The sequence below is a fragment of the Loxodonta africana genome, chromosome 1, assembly GCF_030014295.1.
Source record: "Loxodonta africana isolate mLoxAfr1 chromosome 1, mLoxAfr1.hap2, whole genome shotgun sequence".
NCBI lineage: Eukaryota > Metazoa > Chordata > Mammalia > Proboscidea > Elephantidae > Loxodonta > Loxodonta africana.
This window is the reverse complement of record NC_087342.1, coordinates 219,195,577-219,211,097: the sequence shown is the minus strand read 5'-3', so window position 1 is coordinate 219,211,097 and position 15,521 is coordinate 219,195,577. Positions and strand designations below refer to the sequence as shown.

The 15,521-nt window shown below is 41.3% G+C and overlaps 1 protein-coding gene across 3 annotated transcripts in view; it reads left to right on the top strand.

Annotated features, from left to right (window-relative positions):
• Positions 1-15,521, top strand: part of LRP11 (LDL receptor related protein 11) — a 57,418-nt gene that overhangs the window by 22,913 nt on the left and 18,984 nt on the right. The window lies entirely within an intron of this gene.

Here is a 15,521-nt window from a genome sequence, read left to right as displayed (position 1 = left end):
GACATGACATTTGCAGTGATTAATTTATAGTAAGGAACACCTGCTAAATACATTCATACATACATACGTGTATGTGTACTCCAGAGGTACCAATACATTTATTTATAAAGAAATTGGAATTAGGAAGTTTTAGCACCTTGCTGAAGGCGCTCATATCCTAAGTGTTAAATTTTAGGTTATTTTGAGATGAAGCAGCATAACCCTTGCACAGTTATGTAAGTCTTCTTCATCCTGTCCCTCTTCTAAGCAAGTGAATGTAAAAAGCATTATTATGTAATCTTGAAATGGTTACATGTGTTAGTAATTCAGTGTGATGCCTCCCATTTAACTAAATCCATCTTTTTTTAAGAAGGTTGAACTTATTTTAAAATACATTCACACTGCTCAAGTATTACAGGATTACATCATTCTAAACTTTTTTTACATATTTATATTTGCACGAATATATGCCATATGACACAGAAATATAGATTTTCTTGTTTCTAGATGCTTTCGTAAATGTCTTTGCAGCACTCAGATTCTACATACATTTTATTAAAATCATCTGTCACTGTTTTAATAAATTTTATTATGAAAATTTTTTGTTCAGTGTAGAAGATATGGAAGATGGAAAATAATAAAAAAAGGAAAATGAAAATGACTTAAAATACTACTTCTTATTTGAAAACTTTTTAACATTTTGATATATTTTCTTCCAGCCTTTTGTTCATCTACTTTTTATATTTTAAGCGTCACTGTACAAACATGTGGAAACCCTGGTGGCATAGTCGTTAAGTACTATGGCTGCTAACCAAAAGGTTGGCAGTTTGAATCCATCAGGAGCTCCTTGGAAACTGGATGGGGCAGTTCTACTCTGTCCTGTAGGGTCACTGTAAGTCAAAATCAGCTCGATGGCAATGGGTTTGGTTTTCTTAATACAAGCATGTCTGCAGAACATGTGAATTCTATGAATGGCTTTTCTTTTGTCAGTTTTGGCTTAAAAGTGGTCAAACATCCGCTTTTGATCCATTCCTTGTTGGTAATGCCACCTACTGGGCAAATCCGTCACTACATCCAAACCTTGGGCTTGATTTCAGTCCGTTATCTCTGTAAAGAAGGTTCATTTGGAGAAAACTGAGTCCCTGGGCGGTACGGTCAACACCCTCAGCTGATAACTGAAAGGTTGGAGGTTTGAGTACGCCTAGAGGCACCTCAGAAGAAAGGCTTGGTAGTCTACTTCCAAAAAATCAGTCATGAAAACCTTACAGAGCACAGTTCTACTCTGACACACATAGGGTCACCTTGAGTCCTGGTTGACTCAGCACAACTGGTTTGGTTTTATGGAGAAACAATAACCTAAGAAACAGTCATGGGAGACCAGGTGTCTTTGGCAGGACTGTTGAAGGAGTGAAGAACTGGCTGAGAGGACTGTTCTTGGAGATCAGGTGGATGAATTCTTGCTACCACATTGAGGTAGAGAGGCCCATATGGGCATGAATGAGTAAGCTGAAAGTAGAATGGAGACTAAAGCCAGGTCTCCTGTCACCATCCTTCATTAGGTTCAGGTCTTGGCTTTGCCTTGAGTAAATTACTTCATATCTCTGGACTTCAGTTTCCTCCTCTTTTAACAAGGATTTCAGCCAGATGACCTCAAAGATCCTGTCAGCACTGAGAGTCTGTTTCAGGAATGATCAATAACCTGACACTTGTGCAACATTGGATCATTCCCTACACATGGTTGTTGTTGTTAGCTGCTGTCAAGTCAGCTCTGACTCAGGGCAACCCCATATATAACAGAACCAAACTTTGCCCAGTCCTGCACCTTCTTCACAGTCATTGATGTGCTTGAGTCCATCATTGGAGCCACTGTGTATTTTGATTGCCTTCCAACTGAGGTGGCTCATCTTCCAGCACTATATAAATTAATATTGGCTTGTGATCCGTACAGTTTTGTTTTTCTGTTTCATTATTATATTCACTTTATCTTTTTTTGTTCTTTGTTATTTTTTTAATAGTATTTTATTGTGTTTTTAATGAAAGTTTACAAAGCAAATTAGGTGCCCATTGTCTTAGTTATCTAGTGCTGCTATAACAGAAACACTACAAGTGGATGGCTTCAACAAAGAGAAATTTATTCTCTCACAGTCCAGTAGACTACAAGTCCGAATTCAGGGTGCCAGCTCCAGGGGAAGGCTTTCTCTCTGTGTCAGCTCTGGAGGAAGGTCCATGTCATCAATCTTGTTTCACTGTGGGAGCATCTCAGCCTAGGAACCTCAGGTCCAAAGGACGTGCTCTGCTCCCAGCACTGCTTTCTTGGTGGTATGAGGTCCCCCTGTCTCTCTGCTCGCTTCTCTCTTTTATATCTCAAAAGATATTGGCTTAAGACACTATCTAATCATATAGACTTCATCAGTATAACTGCCGCTAATCCATTTTATTACATCATAGTAATAGAATTTACAACACATAGGGAAATCACATCAAAGATAAAATGGTAGACAGTCATGCAAGGGGACCGTGACCTAGCCAAGTTGACAGATATTTTGGGGGGACACAGTTCAATCCATGACACCCATTTAACAATTTCTATACAGATTGTTCAGTGACATTGGTTACATTTTTTCAGTATGTCAACATTCTCGTTATTTCCATTCTTGTTCGGTTATTATTAATCAAGCTTCCCTGCCCCCACCCTTTACCTTTCCATCTTTGCTTTAGGGTAAATCTTGACCATTTGGTCTCCTATAGGTAAATTTTTAAAGAAGCACAGTACTCACAGGTGATATTGTTTATTTTATGAGCCAATCTGTTATTTACTGAAAGAGGACCTCAGGAAGTCGTTTCAGTTCAAAGTTTAAAGGGTATTTCAGGGCAATAGACTTAGGGGCTCCTCTAGTCTCAACTAATCCAGTAAGTCTGGACTTTTAAAAATTTGAGTTTTGTTCTACATTTTTCTCCTATTCTATCAAGTTCCATCTATCGTGTCCCTGATTGGAATAGTCGGTAGTGGTATAGCAGGGCACCATCTAGCTCTCCTGGTCTTAGGGTCGATGAGGCTGTGGTTTGTATAGGTTATTAGTCTTATAGACTAGTTTCTTTTTTGAGTCTGCTTTCCTTCTTTCTCTTTTGCCCCAGATGAGTAGAGACCAATAGTTGTATCTTAGATAGCCACTTACAAGCTTTTAAGAACCCAGACACTACTCACCGCAAAGTTTATGTAGGACATAAACTTTATGAACTATATTATGCCAGTTGACCAAGTTGTCCCACGAGACTATGGTCTTAAGCCTTTAAACCCTGTAAACCAATCCCATGAGGTGTTTGGTTACATCCATAGAGTTTTCACTGACTAATTTTCAGAAGTAGATCTTCAGGCTTTTCTTCCTAGTCTATCTTAGTCTGAAGCTCCGCTGAAACCTGCCCCCCATGGATGACCCTGCTGGTGTTTGAAATACCAGTGGCATAGCTTCCAGCATCAAAGCAACACACAAGCCACCATCTATGACAGATTGACAGGTAGGTGGTGGATTGACAAACAGCTGGTGGTAGTTATTGCTAATTGATTACAGCACCGTTTCCTGGAGAGTGTGGACTCAACCCCAGAATCCTTTGCAAAAATAATGCTCTAGGCTGCCACCACCTGTTGATTATAACTAGCACACAATTTGAAAGGTATCTGTGGTCCCTGTTCTTGTCCGTTATGATAATAAGCCTTTGGCCTTGGAGCCCTGATGGCATGTTGGTTAAGTGCTCAGCCACTAACCAAAAGGTTGGTGGTTCAAACCCCACCAGGCACTACATGGGAGAAAGATGCAGCAGTCTGCTTCCGTTAAGATTATTGTTATTGTTAGTTGCCATCTAGTCAGTTCTGACTCGTGGCAACTCTCTATATGACAGAACAAAACGCTGCTCAGCCATCCTCACAGCTGCTGTTATACTTGAGCCCAATGTTGCAGAGACTGTGTCTATCCATCTCGTTGAGGGTCTTCCTCTTTTTTGCTGACCTTCTAATTTACCAAGCAGGATGTCCTTCTCCAGGGATTGGTCCCTCCTGGTAACACGTCTAAAGTATGTGAGATGAAGTCTTGCCATCCTTGCTTCTAGAGAGCATTCTGGCTGTATACTTCCTCCAAGACAGATTTGTTTGCTCTTCATGGTATATTCCAGATTTCTCAGCAACACATAATTCAAAGGCGTCAATTCTTTGGCCTTCTTTATTCATTGTCCAGCTTTCGCATACAAGGTGATTGAAAACGCCTTGGCTTGGGTCAGGCACACCTTAGTCCTTAAAGTGACATCTTTGCTTTTTAACACTTTAAGTGGACTTTTACAGCAGATTCGCCCAATGTAATGTATCGTTTGATTCTTGAATATTGCTTCCATGGGTGTTGATTGTGGATCCAAGTAAAATGAAATCCTTGACAACTTCAGTATTTTCTATTTATCGTGACGTTGCTTATTGGTTCAGTTGTGAGGATTTTTGTTTTCTTTCTGTTAAAGTGTAATCCATACTGAAGGCTGTAGTCTTTGATCTTGAAGTCCTCTTTGCTTTCAGCAAGGAAAGTTGTGTCATCTACATATCGCAGGTTGTTAATGAGTATTCCTCCAATCTTGATGCTCTGTTCTTCTTCATGTAGTCCAGCTCCTCAGATTATTTGTTCAGTATACAGATTGAATAAGTATAGTGAAAGGATACAACCCTGACACACACCTTTCCTGACTTCAAATCACGCAGTATCCCCTTATTCTGTCTGAATGACTGCCTCTTGGTCTATGTACAGGTTCTGCATGAGTACAACTAAGTGTTCTGGAATTCCAATTCTTTGTAATATTATCTATAATTTGTTATAATTCACATAGGTGAATGCCTCTGCATAGTCAGTAAAACACAGGTAAACATCTTTGTTGTATTCTCTGCTTTCAGCCAAGATCCGTCCCACATCAACAATGATATGCCTCGTTCCACATCCTCTTCTGAATCTGGCTTCAATTTCTGGCAGTTCCTTGTTGATATACTGCTGCAACCGCTTTCGAATGGTCTTCAGCAAAATTTTACTTGTGTGTGATATTAACGATACTATTCAATAGTTTCTGCATTCTGTTGGATCACTTTTCTTTGGAATGGGCACAAGTATGGATTTCTTCCAGTTAGTTGGCCAGGTAGCTGTCTTCCAGATTTCTTCCAGTGCTGCATCTGTTTGTTGAAACATCTCAATTGGTATTCCACCAATTCCTGGAGCCTTGTTTTTTTGCAAGCCTTCGGTGCAGCTTGGACTTCTTCCTTCAGAACCATCAGTTCTTGATCGTGTGCTACCTCCTGAAATGGTCGAATGTCAACCAGTTCTTTTTGATACAGTAACTCTGTGTATTCCTTCCATTTTCTTTTGAGGCTTCCTGCGACGTTTAATATTTCCCCCATAGAATCCTTCAATATCACAACTCGAGACTTGAATTTTCTCTTCAGATCTTTCAGCATGAGAAATGCCTTTGGTTTTCTAACTCTAGATCTTTGCACATTTCTTTATAATACTTTGTCTTCTCAAGCCACCCTTTGAAATATTTCGTTCAGCTCTTTTACTTCACCATTTCTTCCTTTCACTTTAGCTACTCTACATTCAAGAGCAACTTTCAGAGTCTCTTCTGACATCCATTTTGGTCTTTGTTTCCTGTCTTTTTAATGACCTCTTGCGTTCTTCATTTATAATGTCCTTGATGTCATTCTACAACTTGTCTGGTCTTCGGTCATTAGTGTTTAATGAGTCAAATCTGTTCTTGAGGTGATCTCTAAATTCAGGTGGAATATACTCAAGGCCATGCTTCGGCTCTCATGGACTTGTTTTAATTTTCTTTAGCTTCAACTTGAACTTGCATATGGATAATTGATGATCTGTTCTATAGTCAGTCCCTGGCCTTGTTCTGATTGATAATATTGCACTTTTCCATTGTCTCTTTCCACAGACGTAGTCAATATGATTCCTGTGTATTCCATCTGGCAAGGTCCACATGTGAAGTTGATGTTTGTTTTGGTGACAGAAAGGTACTTGCAATAAAGAAGTCTTTGCTCTTGAAAAATTTTGTCATATGATCTTTGGCATTGTTTCTGTCACCAAGGCCATATTTTCCAACTGCTGTTCCTTCTTTTTAGTTTCCAACTCTTGCATTCCAATTGCTAATAATTATTAATGCATCTTGATTGCACGTTTGATCGATTTCAGACTGCAGAAGCTGGTAAAAATCTTCAGTTTCCTCATCTTTGGCATTAGTGGTTGGTGCATAAATTTGAGTAATAGTAGTATTAACTGGTCTTCCTTATAAGCACATGGATATTATCCAATCACCAACAGCCTTGTAGTTCAGGATAGATCTTGAAATGTTGTTTCTGATGATGAATGCAACCCCATTCCTCTTCAATTTGTCATTCCCGGCATATTGGAAACCCTATGGAGGCAGTTCTTCTCTGTCCTAGAGGGTCGCTGTGAGGCAGAATCAACTCGGTAAGAGTGGATTTTCTTTTTTTATGAAGATATAAGGAATGGAGTTCCACAGTTTCAGAGAGACTAGATGTCCAGTTATTATTTATAATATATATATATTATAATTATTAAATGTTGAGGTGCAATCCATACTGAAGGCTGTGGTCTTTGATCTTCATCAGTAAGTGCTTCAAGTCCTTTTCACCTTCAGCAAGCAAGGTTGTGTCATCTGCATAATGCAGGTTGTTAATGAGTCTTCCTCCAATCCTGAAGCCCCATTCTTCTTCATATAGTCCAGCTTTTCCTATTATTTGCTCAGCATACAGATCGAATAGGTATGGTAAAAGAATACAACCCTGACGCACACCTTTCCTGACTTTAAACCAGTCGGTATGCCCTTATTTTGTCCGAACAACTGCCTGTTGATCTATGTAAAGGTTCCTCATGAGCACAATTAAGTGTTCTGGAGTTCCCATCCTTCTCAGTGTTATCTCTTTAAAGTGTTGAAGAGCAAAGATGTCACCCTGAAGACTAAGGTGTGCCTGACCCAAGCCATGGTATTTTCAATTGCATCATGTACATGACAAAGCTGGACAATGAATAAGGAAGACTGAAGAAGAGTTGACGCCTTTGAATTGCGGTGTTGGCGAATAATATTGAATATACCATAGACTACCAAAAGAACAAACAAATCTGTCTTAGAAGAAGTACAACCAGAATGCTCCTTAGAAGCAAGGATGGCAAGACTGTGTCTTACATACTTTGGACATGTTGTCAGGAGGGATCAGTCCCTGGAGGACATCATGCTTGGCAAAGTAAAGGGTCAGTGGAAAAGAGGAAGACCCTCAATGAGGTGGATTGACACAGTGGCTGCAACAGTGAGCTCAAGCATAGCAATGATTGTAAGGATGGTGAAGGACCGGGCAGTGTTTCGTTCTGTTGTGCATAGGGTCGCTATGAGTTGGAACCGACTTGATGGCACCTAACGACAACAATTATTAAATACATGTTTACTGGAGAAGATTTGGAAAATACAGAAAAATATCAAGAAGAAAATTAAAATCATCTAGCAAAACTCACCATTAACATTTTGTTCTGTTTTCTTCTGGTTACATTTATTTGTACACATACAACACATGTTTATTTTAACAAAGCCAGGATAATCTTTTCTTATATCTTTTTTTTTTCTCACATATAAGCATTTCATATATTAAAATACTCATCAAAAATATGATTTTTTTCAAAGTCCGGGGTGAAGAGACTGGGAAGAAAAGAACAGAACTTAGAAGTTAGACAGTGTCATCATGGTGGTGCCATTTCTACTGAGACAGCAGCTATCTCCTCCCTCCACCTCTGTAGTGCCTAAGACAACCAGACTGGAATCCTCATCCTGTGATTTCATGCCAGTTAAAGAACCCACATAATATATGTAGATAAAAATGTATTATTTTTCATAACCTACGCCTGAGGGTTTTTTTTGTTTGAACATTTTATTGTGCTTTAGGTGAAAGTTGACAAGGCAAATTCGTTTCTCATTCAATAATTTATACACAGATTGTTCCATGACATTGACTGTAATCCCCACAATGTATCAGCATTCTCCCCATTTCCACCCTGAGCTCCCCTTTTCCATTTGTCTAGTTTTCCTGTTCCTTCCTGCCTTCTCATCTTTGCTTTTGGGCAGATGTTGCCCTTTTGGTCTCGTATAGTTGGTTGTTTTACAGAGCACTTTCCTTGTGGGGGAAACCCTGGTGGCATAGTGGTTAAAAGCTACAGCTCCTCGCCAAAAGGTTGGCAGTTCGAATCCACCAGGTGCTCCTTGGAAACCATATGGGGCAGTTCTACTCTGTCGTATAGGGTCGCAATGAGTTGGAATCGACTCAAAGGCAATGGTAATGGCATTTTTCCTCATGGGTGTTATTTTTTATTTTATAGACCTGTCTATTATGTGGCTGAAAGGTGATCTCCGAGAGTGCTTTCAGTTTCAAGTTCGAAGGGTGTCTCAAGGATAAAGTCTCAAGGGTTCCTCCCGTCCCTATCAGACCAATAAGTCTGGTCTTTTTTTATGAATTTGAATTTTGTTTTACATCTTTCTTCCATTCTAACCAGGACCTTCTGTTGTGTCCCTGGTTGGAATGGTCTGTAGTGGTAGCTGGGCACCATCTACTGGTTCTCCTGGTTCTTCTGGTCTCAGTATGCTTGAGTTTTATAAGTGTCGTCAACTATCTCAGTAAGTACAGACAAGTTAAACTTGCTGCCGCCTCCTTCCCTTACAGATGTGTTGTGAGGATAAGTAAAACTTAACTCATTGAAGACATCTTAAAGAAATACTAAGATTAATACTAGTCATATAATACAGACGGTAATGAGATGCAGTTTTTCATCTGCATTGGCAAAGAAAAAATTGCAATAATTGGTGTTTGTAAGAGTACAGAGAAACAAGTCTCACACACTTCTGGTGGGAATAAAGTCAGTATAGTCTTCCAGAGGGCAGTTTCTGAAGCCTTAAAAACGTGTACACCCTTCACCCCGTGCACTCTTGGGAATTTATCCTAAGCATATTACGAAGGCTGCAGTTGAGGACATGTACAATACTTGGCTACACAAGTAAAGGGACACTCAGCGCCCAGCACCCTCGGCCATCAGGCAGCAGCAGTACTGAGCTCCCCTGTTGCCGTGAGTTCACTCCACCTGGAAGGCCACAACAGCTGAACTGTTGGATGTGGTTGCTGCTGCAGAGGCTGCTCTCTGTGTGGTCCGAGTCACTCATTAACAGGGCTGTCCTCTTGCGCCTGCCCCAGCCAGGTCCACGAATATCCCTGCAGAATATGCCAAAGCCTGGTGAGATGATATGGGTAGAGAGAGTGAGAATGCTGGTACATTGTAACCAATGTCAGCCAACTGTGCATGTAGAAATTGTTGAATGGGCGTATGTTCTGCTGTGCATGTTTTCATCAAGAATAAAAAAGGAGCAAAAAGGAAAGAAAAATACAAAATCAGGTACAAATGTGACACTTAGAATGAGAAAAGGAATCAGAAAATTACAAATTTTAGAAAGTTGACAAATGCCACAAACATCGCAAAATCTAGAAAAATAACAGTATTTTTATTGATCAATGGCCTGACGGAGTTTTATAATTATTTTTCTCAATGTTTTTCAGGTGCAAGGCCATCAGTCACCTTTATTGATGACAATTTTGTAATATTGTTTGTAGAGAATTCAAAGATAATTCAGCCTTTTGTCTAACTTGGCATTCTGAAGAAAGTTTTTATTATTGTTAAAAAAAAAAAAAAAAAAGAATGCCAACAAAGTAATAAAAAGTAAACAGAGAAAGTGATCATTGTCCAAAAAAGTTGCAGGCATATTGTGACAAGTATATTTAGTTATACGCACAATGCTTAGCATTCTGTCCAGCACAAAGTGAGTACCTAGTACATGCCTGTTCCCTTTCTTAGCGTCTTCTTTTTTTCTGGAGTGTGAATGATCCACAATTTGTGTGTAAGAACTGTCAAGCACAAGGTCATGGCCTAACAGAATAAGCCAGTAAAGAAACATTTTTACATTTAGACAGTTTATCACATAGAGAGCGAGAGGAAGAGTGGCCACAGGGGCCAGCTCCCCAGGATCCTGGTGCGGGGAGACACCGAAACAGAAGGGGCCAGATGTCAGCAACAGGAACCAGACGACAGGACACCATGTTGCTGAGGAGTCTGTTCTAGACTACAGCTAGCTATTCCCCACGGGCAAGGCCAAGAGCCTCCTACCTCATCAGAACCTGGGAGACGTGAGAAACTGAATGTCCAGTTGCCGCAGCAGCTGTCTTATGATAGCCGCCTTTGTAGATAGGCTAGTGAGAAATGGTCTCATGAAACTCCTCACAAGCCATCCACATGCTCATTTTCTGGTAGAATCACCTGGAATGAAGATGCCGCTCAGCTGTGGTTTAGCTGTGACTCAGATCAACAGTGGTTCAGCCAGAACTCAGGTCAACTGTGGTTCAACCAAGATTCAGATTAGCTGTGTTTCAACTCAGATTAGTTGTGGTTCAGCCAAGACTCATATCAGCTGTGCTTCAGCGAGGACTCAGATCTGCTGGGGATCAAGCCTTGCCCACAAGACTTGTGTTAGCTACTTTCAGGGGCTGGCACGGAGCTGTTCTCACACATGGATAGAAGCAATAGCAATATTGCTGATAAGCGCTTAGTAAGACTTTGGAAGAAGTTTCTTTTCATCTATAATAATTTCTTAAAAAGATGACTTTTACACTTGAGCCTTTGTTTTGAGGTTGACACACAGCGACGCGTGCAGGTCTTTCATGCACGACTTACAGAATGTTTATATTTGTATACACCCACGTAATCACCATCCAGGTACGGAACATTGCCAGCATCCATTATTATGGGACACTTTATTCAGAGAGGACATTTAGTTAAAGGAGTTTTCAAAGACTTTGGCCCTAGATTTTCATAGTTATTTAATCTTGTCATTCTGTTGGACTTTCTCTTTTCTTATTGAGAAACTATTTTGATGTTATAAAATATTTCTGGAAAGGTAGTTTGAATTTGTTGAAGCCTGATAAGCACCCCAGCATTACAGCCTGTTGTGCCTCAACATACTCTCAGGAATCAACTAGATTCCCCAGTAGATGGAAGATCCAGTTGAAGGGATGTCATAAATGAGCATAATCAGATTTTTATTACCCTATGAGGGGAGAAGGAGGTTATTTCCATGAAAGTATTTTGAGGGGAGTAGAGCCTCCTTCATTGGCCTTACTTTTTTGGAAAATGTCATTAAATCACCTATAATCAGGAGAGGCCTTCAAACACCCCATTATTCTGGGCCACTTAGAGAAATATTGACCATGGAAAAGGCGCTGTTTACCGTCTACAAGATTTCAGCCTGAAAGTTTTTGGCAGTGTGATGGGGTTACCAAAGTTTTATTATTTGAACTCTATAGATGGTTTCTACAGTAAATTCTATTTTGTAACACCCAGCCCACATGTAAGTCAGTCCAAGGAATCACTTGTTTTAAACAAAATACCGTGATTCATTTTGTCTAGAGATGAACCTTGTCTAAATAAGGCTGTCAGCCTTCTGATAGGGTTAAAAAGTTACCCTGCAGCCAAATACAGATATTTTCATAAACAGTGAAATTTTTATTAGCCTGTCTTTACCAGTGGAGAAAGGATGCTAGTAAAAGAAATGAACTTAGAATTCCTTTTAACTGATCTTGGGCATGTTGCTAGAGGCTTTTTCAAAGTTTGCTCGTACCACAATGGGAAAATGAGCACAGAGAATGCCCGCGAGGAATTTTATGGCTGTGTTGTTGTTGCTGTTATTGCTGTTAGTTGCCTCAAGTCAGTTCCAACTCTTGCACCCCTTACGTGTAAGAACCAGACACTGCCTGCTCCTGTGCCATCTTCATGACCGTCTTTGTGTCAGTTCATCTCATTGAGGGCTCCTGTTATTTCCGCTGATCTTCTGCTCTACCAAGTGAGGCCTAAATACTATTTCTGGTATAAGCAGATGTGAAGGTCAAGTACGCCTGGCTAGCTGTGATCCCTTCCTAGTACGATACAGAACATTTCCTGCAGGGAGCTCCCTCTCCCTAACTTTGCAGACACGCAGTATGATCAGCCCGTGAACAGCAACAAAGGACAATTCTGTTGTCTATGTTAGGCTGGTGTAGAGATGGTGTCAGGAAGCTACAGAACATTCTGGATGGCAGGCCCTTATGGCAGTACTTTCCCAGCTTCCTCCCAGGACATGTCTGCATTCTTCTCCGGTGATTGAAAATGAAATTAAAACAACTCCCACCCAGCTTCCAGCTCCCTCTGTGAATGTGAACATAAAACAATGGAAGTGGGAGAAAACAATTTCCGAAGACATTAGCTCTTTTCTAGAAGGATCACTGCCAAATGAATTATTTTCAAAAGAAGTGATTAGACGTGTGGTTTTTTCTGATTTGCCACACTGGCTAGAGGTGGTGATGGGATGTGTGGAAGTGAAGCACTTTGCCATGGCGTTCCGTGGGCTGAGGTCCAGGAAAAGGGACCGGCACAGCCAGGGAAATTGCAGTGAAGTACTTCCTGAAATGTAGAAAATAGAAATTCGCATTCAAATGCCAAGAGGGCAGAGCAAGGTTACCGGGTAACGGAGAGTCCCTGGTAAGTGTGTCTTCTCCTGTGCACACTCGCCTCTGCCTAATACTCTCCCACTTCCCACATCACTGTCTTCCTGGCCCCAGGTGGACGGCTCTAAAGGGGATGATGGCAAATCTTTTTAAAAACACCTTTAAATTCTCTTTAAAGTCAGCAACTGAAGCTTCAGAATGAACTTGTATAGTTTTTTTTAATGAACCTGCTCCCAGGGGTCGGTCCCCTTTTCAAGTACAAGTAATCTATTTCTCCACCACATCCTTAGTAGAGCTTTGTCCTGGATTTTCCCTAAGGGAACATTTAAATCTGTAATTTTTGTCTAGATATGAGTGTTGCTGTTGGCTTAGCTGCCATTGAATAGGCCCCCAACTCCTGGCACTTCCAGGCACAACAAAAGAAAAGGCTGCCTAGTCCTGCGCCATCTCCATGATCGGTTGCACATTAAACTCTTGTGATCCGTAGGCTTTTCATTGGCTGCTTTTTAGCAGTAGATTGCCAGGCCTTTCTTCCTAGAGTGTATTAATCTGGAAGCTCTGCCGAAACCTGTTCGGCACCGTAGCAGGACACAAGCCTGCACTGACAGACGGGTGGTAGCTGCATTTGAGATGCGTTGCTGGGATTAGAACTCAGGTCTCCGGCATGCAAGGCAGGAATTCTAGCACTGAACCACCGCTGCCCCCCATGTTAATTTGCCTAGATATGAGTAAGTAAATATGAAATCAACTATAAATTCTTGGAGTAGAAAACTTATCAAGAGCTAGCTGCGACTTTGAGTGCAGTATGGTTCAATAGAAATGCTCCTTCTTTGGATCAGACTGGGTTCTAATTCCAGCGCTGCAGTCACTAACAACTATGTAATGTCTCTGAACTTCATTTCCTTATCTGTAAGATGAGGACGACAGTATCTTCTCATGGTGTTGCTGTAAGGATGGCGCGAGCTATTTTAAGTAAAGTAAATGTCAGCACTATGTAAATCTCTCCTAGAATGTTCAAATTCAGTGATATTCACTGGGAAACAGGGTTAAGTCCGTGGGTCTACAAGATGGTTAATTTAAATAAAAAAGTAGAAACAGTGTGCAGTCCCAGTACTGCATTCCTGTTAGGAATTAAGACGAGCAGCCCTTCATCTCAATGGAAACAGACAGACTGAGGGATGTTGCGAATGCAGTTATTTTATGCCTTCACCTTTGGGTGAGAAACAAACCCTCTGAAAACAAGGGGGGGTTGGTAGATTTTAGCGTTTTGTTTTTATTCATGGCTCATTACTTTTTTTTTAAAGTGGGACATGAATTCCCAGCCACGTGACTCTACTTCCCAATTTCCTACTGGAGAGAGAGGTAATAGGAGAAGTATAGAGGCTTCTCTGCAGGCTAGCCTGGCTGTCAGACATGGGGCAAGGAAGGAAGCACTCAAGCACTGGTTGCGGGGTAATTTAGTAGTTTCATGTTGTTAGGTGCCATTGAGTCGATTTTTGACTCATAGTGACCCCAGGTGGCACAATGGTTAAGCGTTCAGCTGCTAACCAAGAGGTTGGCACTTTGAACCCACCCGGTGGCTCCACGAGAGAAGGGCCTGGCAATCTGCTCCCGTAAAGATTACAGCAAAGAAAACCCTGTGGGGAAGTTCAGCCTTCTCACACAGGGTTGCTATGAGTTGGAATCGACTCAGTGGCACACAACAACAACAGTAGTTTCATTTGTAGCCCGTCATCAAGCACTGCTCCATTTTGTGTGCTCAGCTGCTGGGTGGACCAAGTTAGGCGTATCAGAGATTTTTATCTCCACAGCATAGACACGGCGTTCCTTTTGGAGATCCGTGGGCATCTGGCATTTGGGAAAATCAGGCTTCGTTAACTCTAAGACAGTCACGTTTTCCGTATCATTCAGGCACGTTCACAGAAGCTGAGAGTGTATGAAAAAATAACCCAAACAAGGCTTACAATGAGCCTCCAAAAATGTTACTGAAAAGTTCCCACCATTTCCGTGTGAAGATCCACACCATGGGACTTGCATATGAAAACCCAGCACCCTCAAGTCAATTCCGACTCATAGCGACCCTGTAGGACAGAGTAGAGCTACCCCACAGAGTTTCCAAGGAGCACCTGGCGGATTCAAACTACCGACCCTTTGGTTAGCAGCCGTAGCACTTAACCACTGCGCCACAAATGCTTGCATATGGAAAGCATTTATTAAATATGAACTCAGTACCACTTTCCTGACAATTGTTTCAGAGTCTTTATTGGGCTCAAAAATTGCACTCTGATATGTCTACGAACAACAAAAAAAGTAATACAATAAGTAAGATTCATGTTCTTCATTTTTTCTCTGTATTAAGCAGTGCTTTCTGTGGGTGGTAACTTACAATTCTTTTTTTTAGTAATTTTTAATGTGCTTTAAGTGAAAGCTTACAAATCAAGTCAGTCTCTCACACAAAAACCCATATACACCTTAGTACACACTCCCAGTTACTCTCCCCCTAATGAGACAGCCCGCTCTCTCCCTCCACTCTCTCTTTTCGTGTCCATTTCACCGGCTTCTAACCCCCTCCACCCTCTCATCTCCCCTCCAGGCAGGACATGCCAACATAGTCTCAAGTGTCCACCTGATCCAATAAGCTCACTCCTCACCAGCATCCCTCTCCAACCCATTGTCCAGTCCAATCCATGACTGAAGAGTTGGCTTCAGGCATGGTTCCTGTCCTGGGCCAGCAGAAGGTCTGGGGGCTATGACCACTGGGTTCCTTCTAGTCTCAATCAGACCATTAAGTCTGGTCTTTTTATGAGAATTTGGGGTCTGCATCCCACTGATCTCCTGCTCCCTCAGGGGTTCTCTGTTGTGTTCCCCGTCAGGGCAGTCATCGGTTGTATCCGGGCACCATCTAGCTCTTCTGGTCTCAGAATGATGTAGTCTC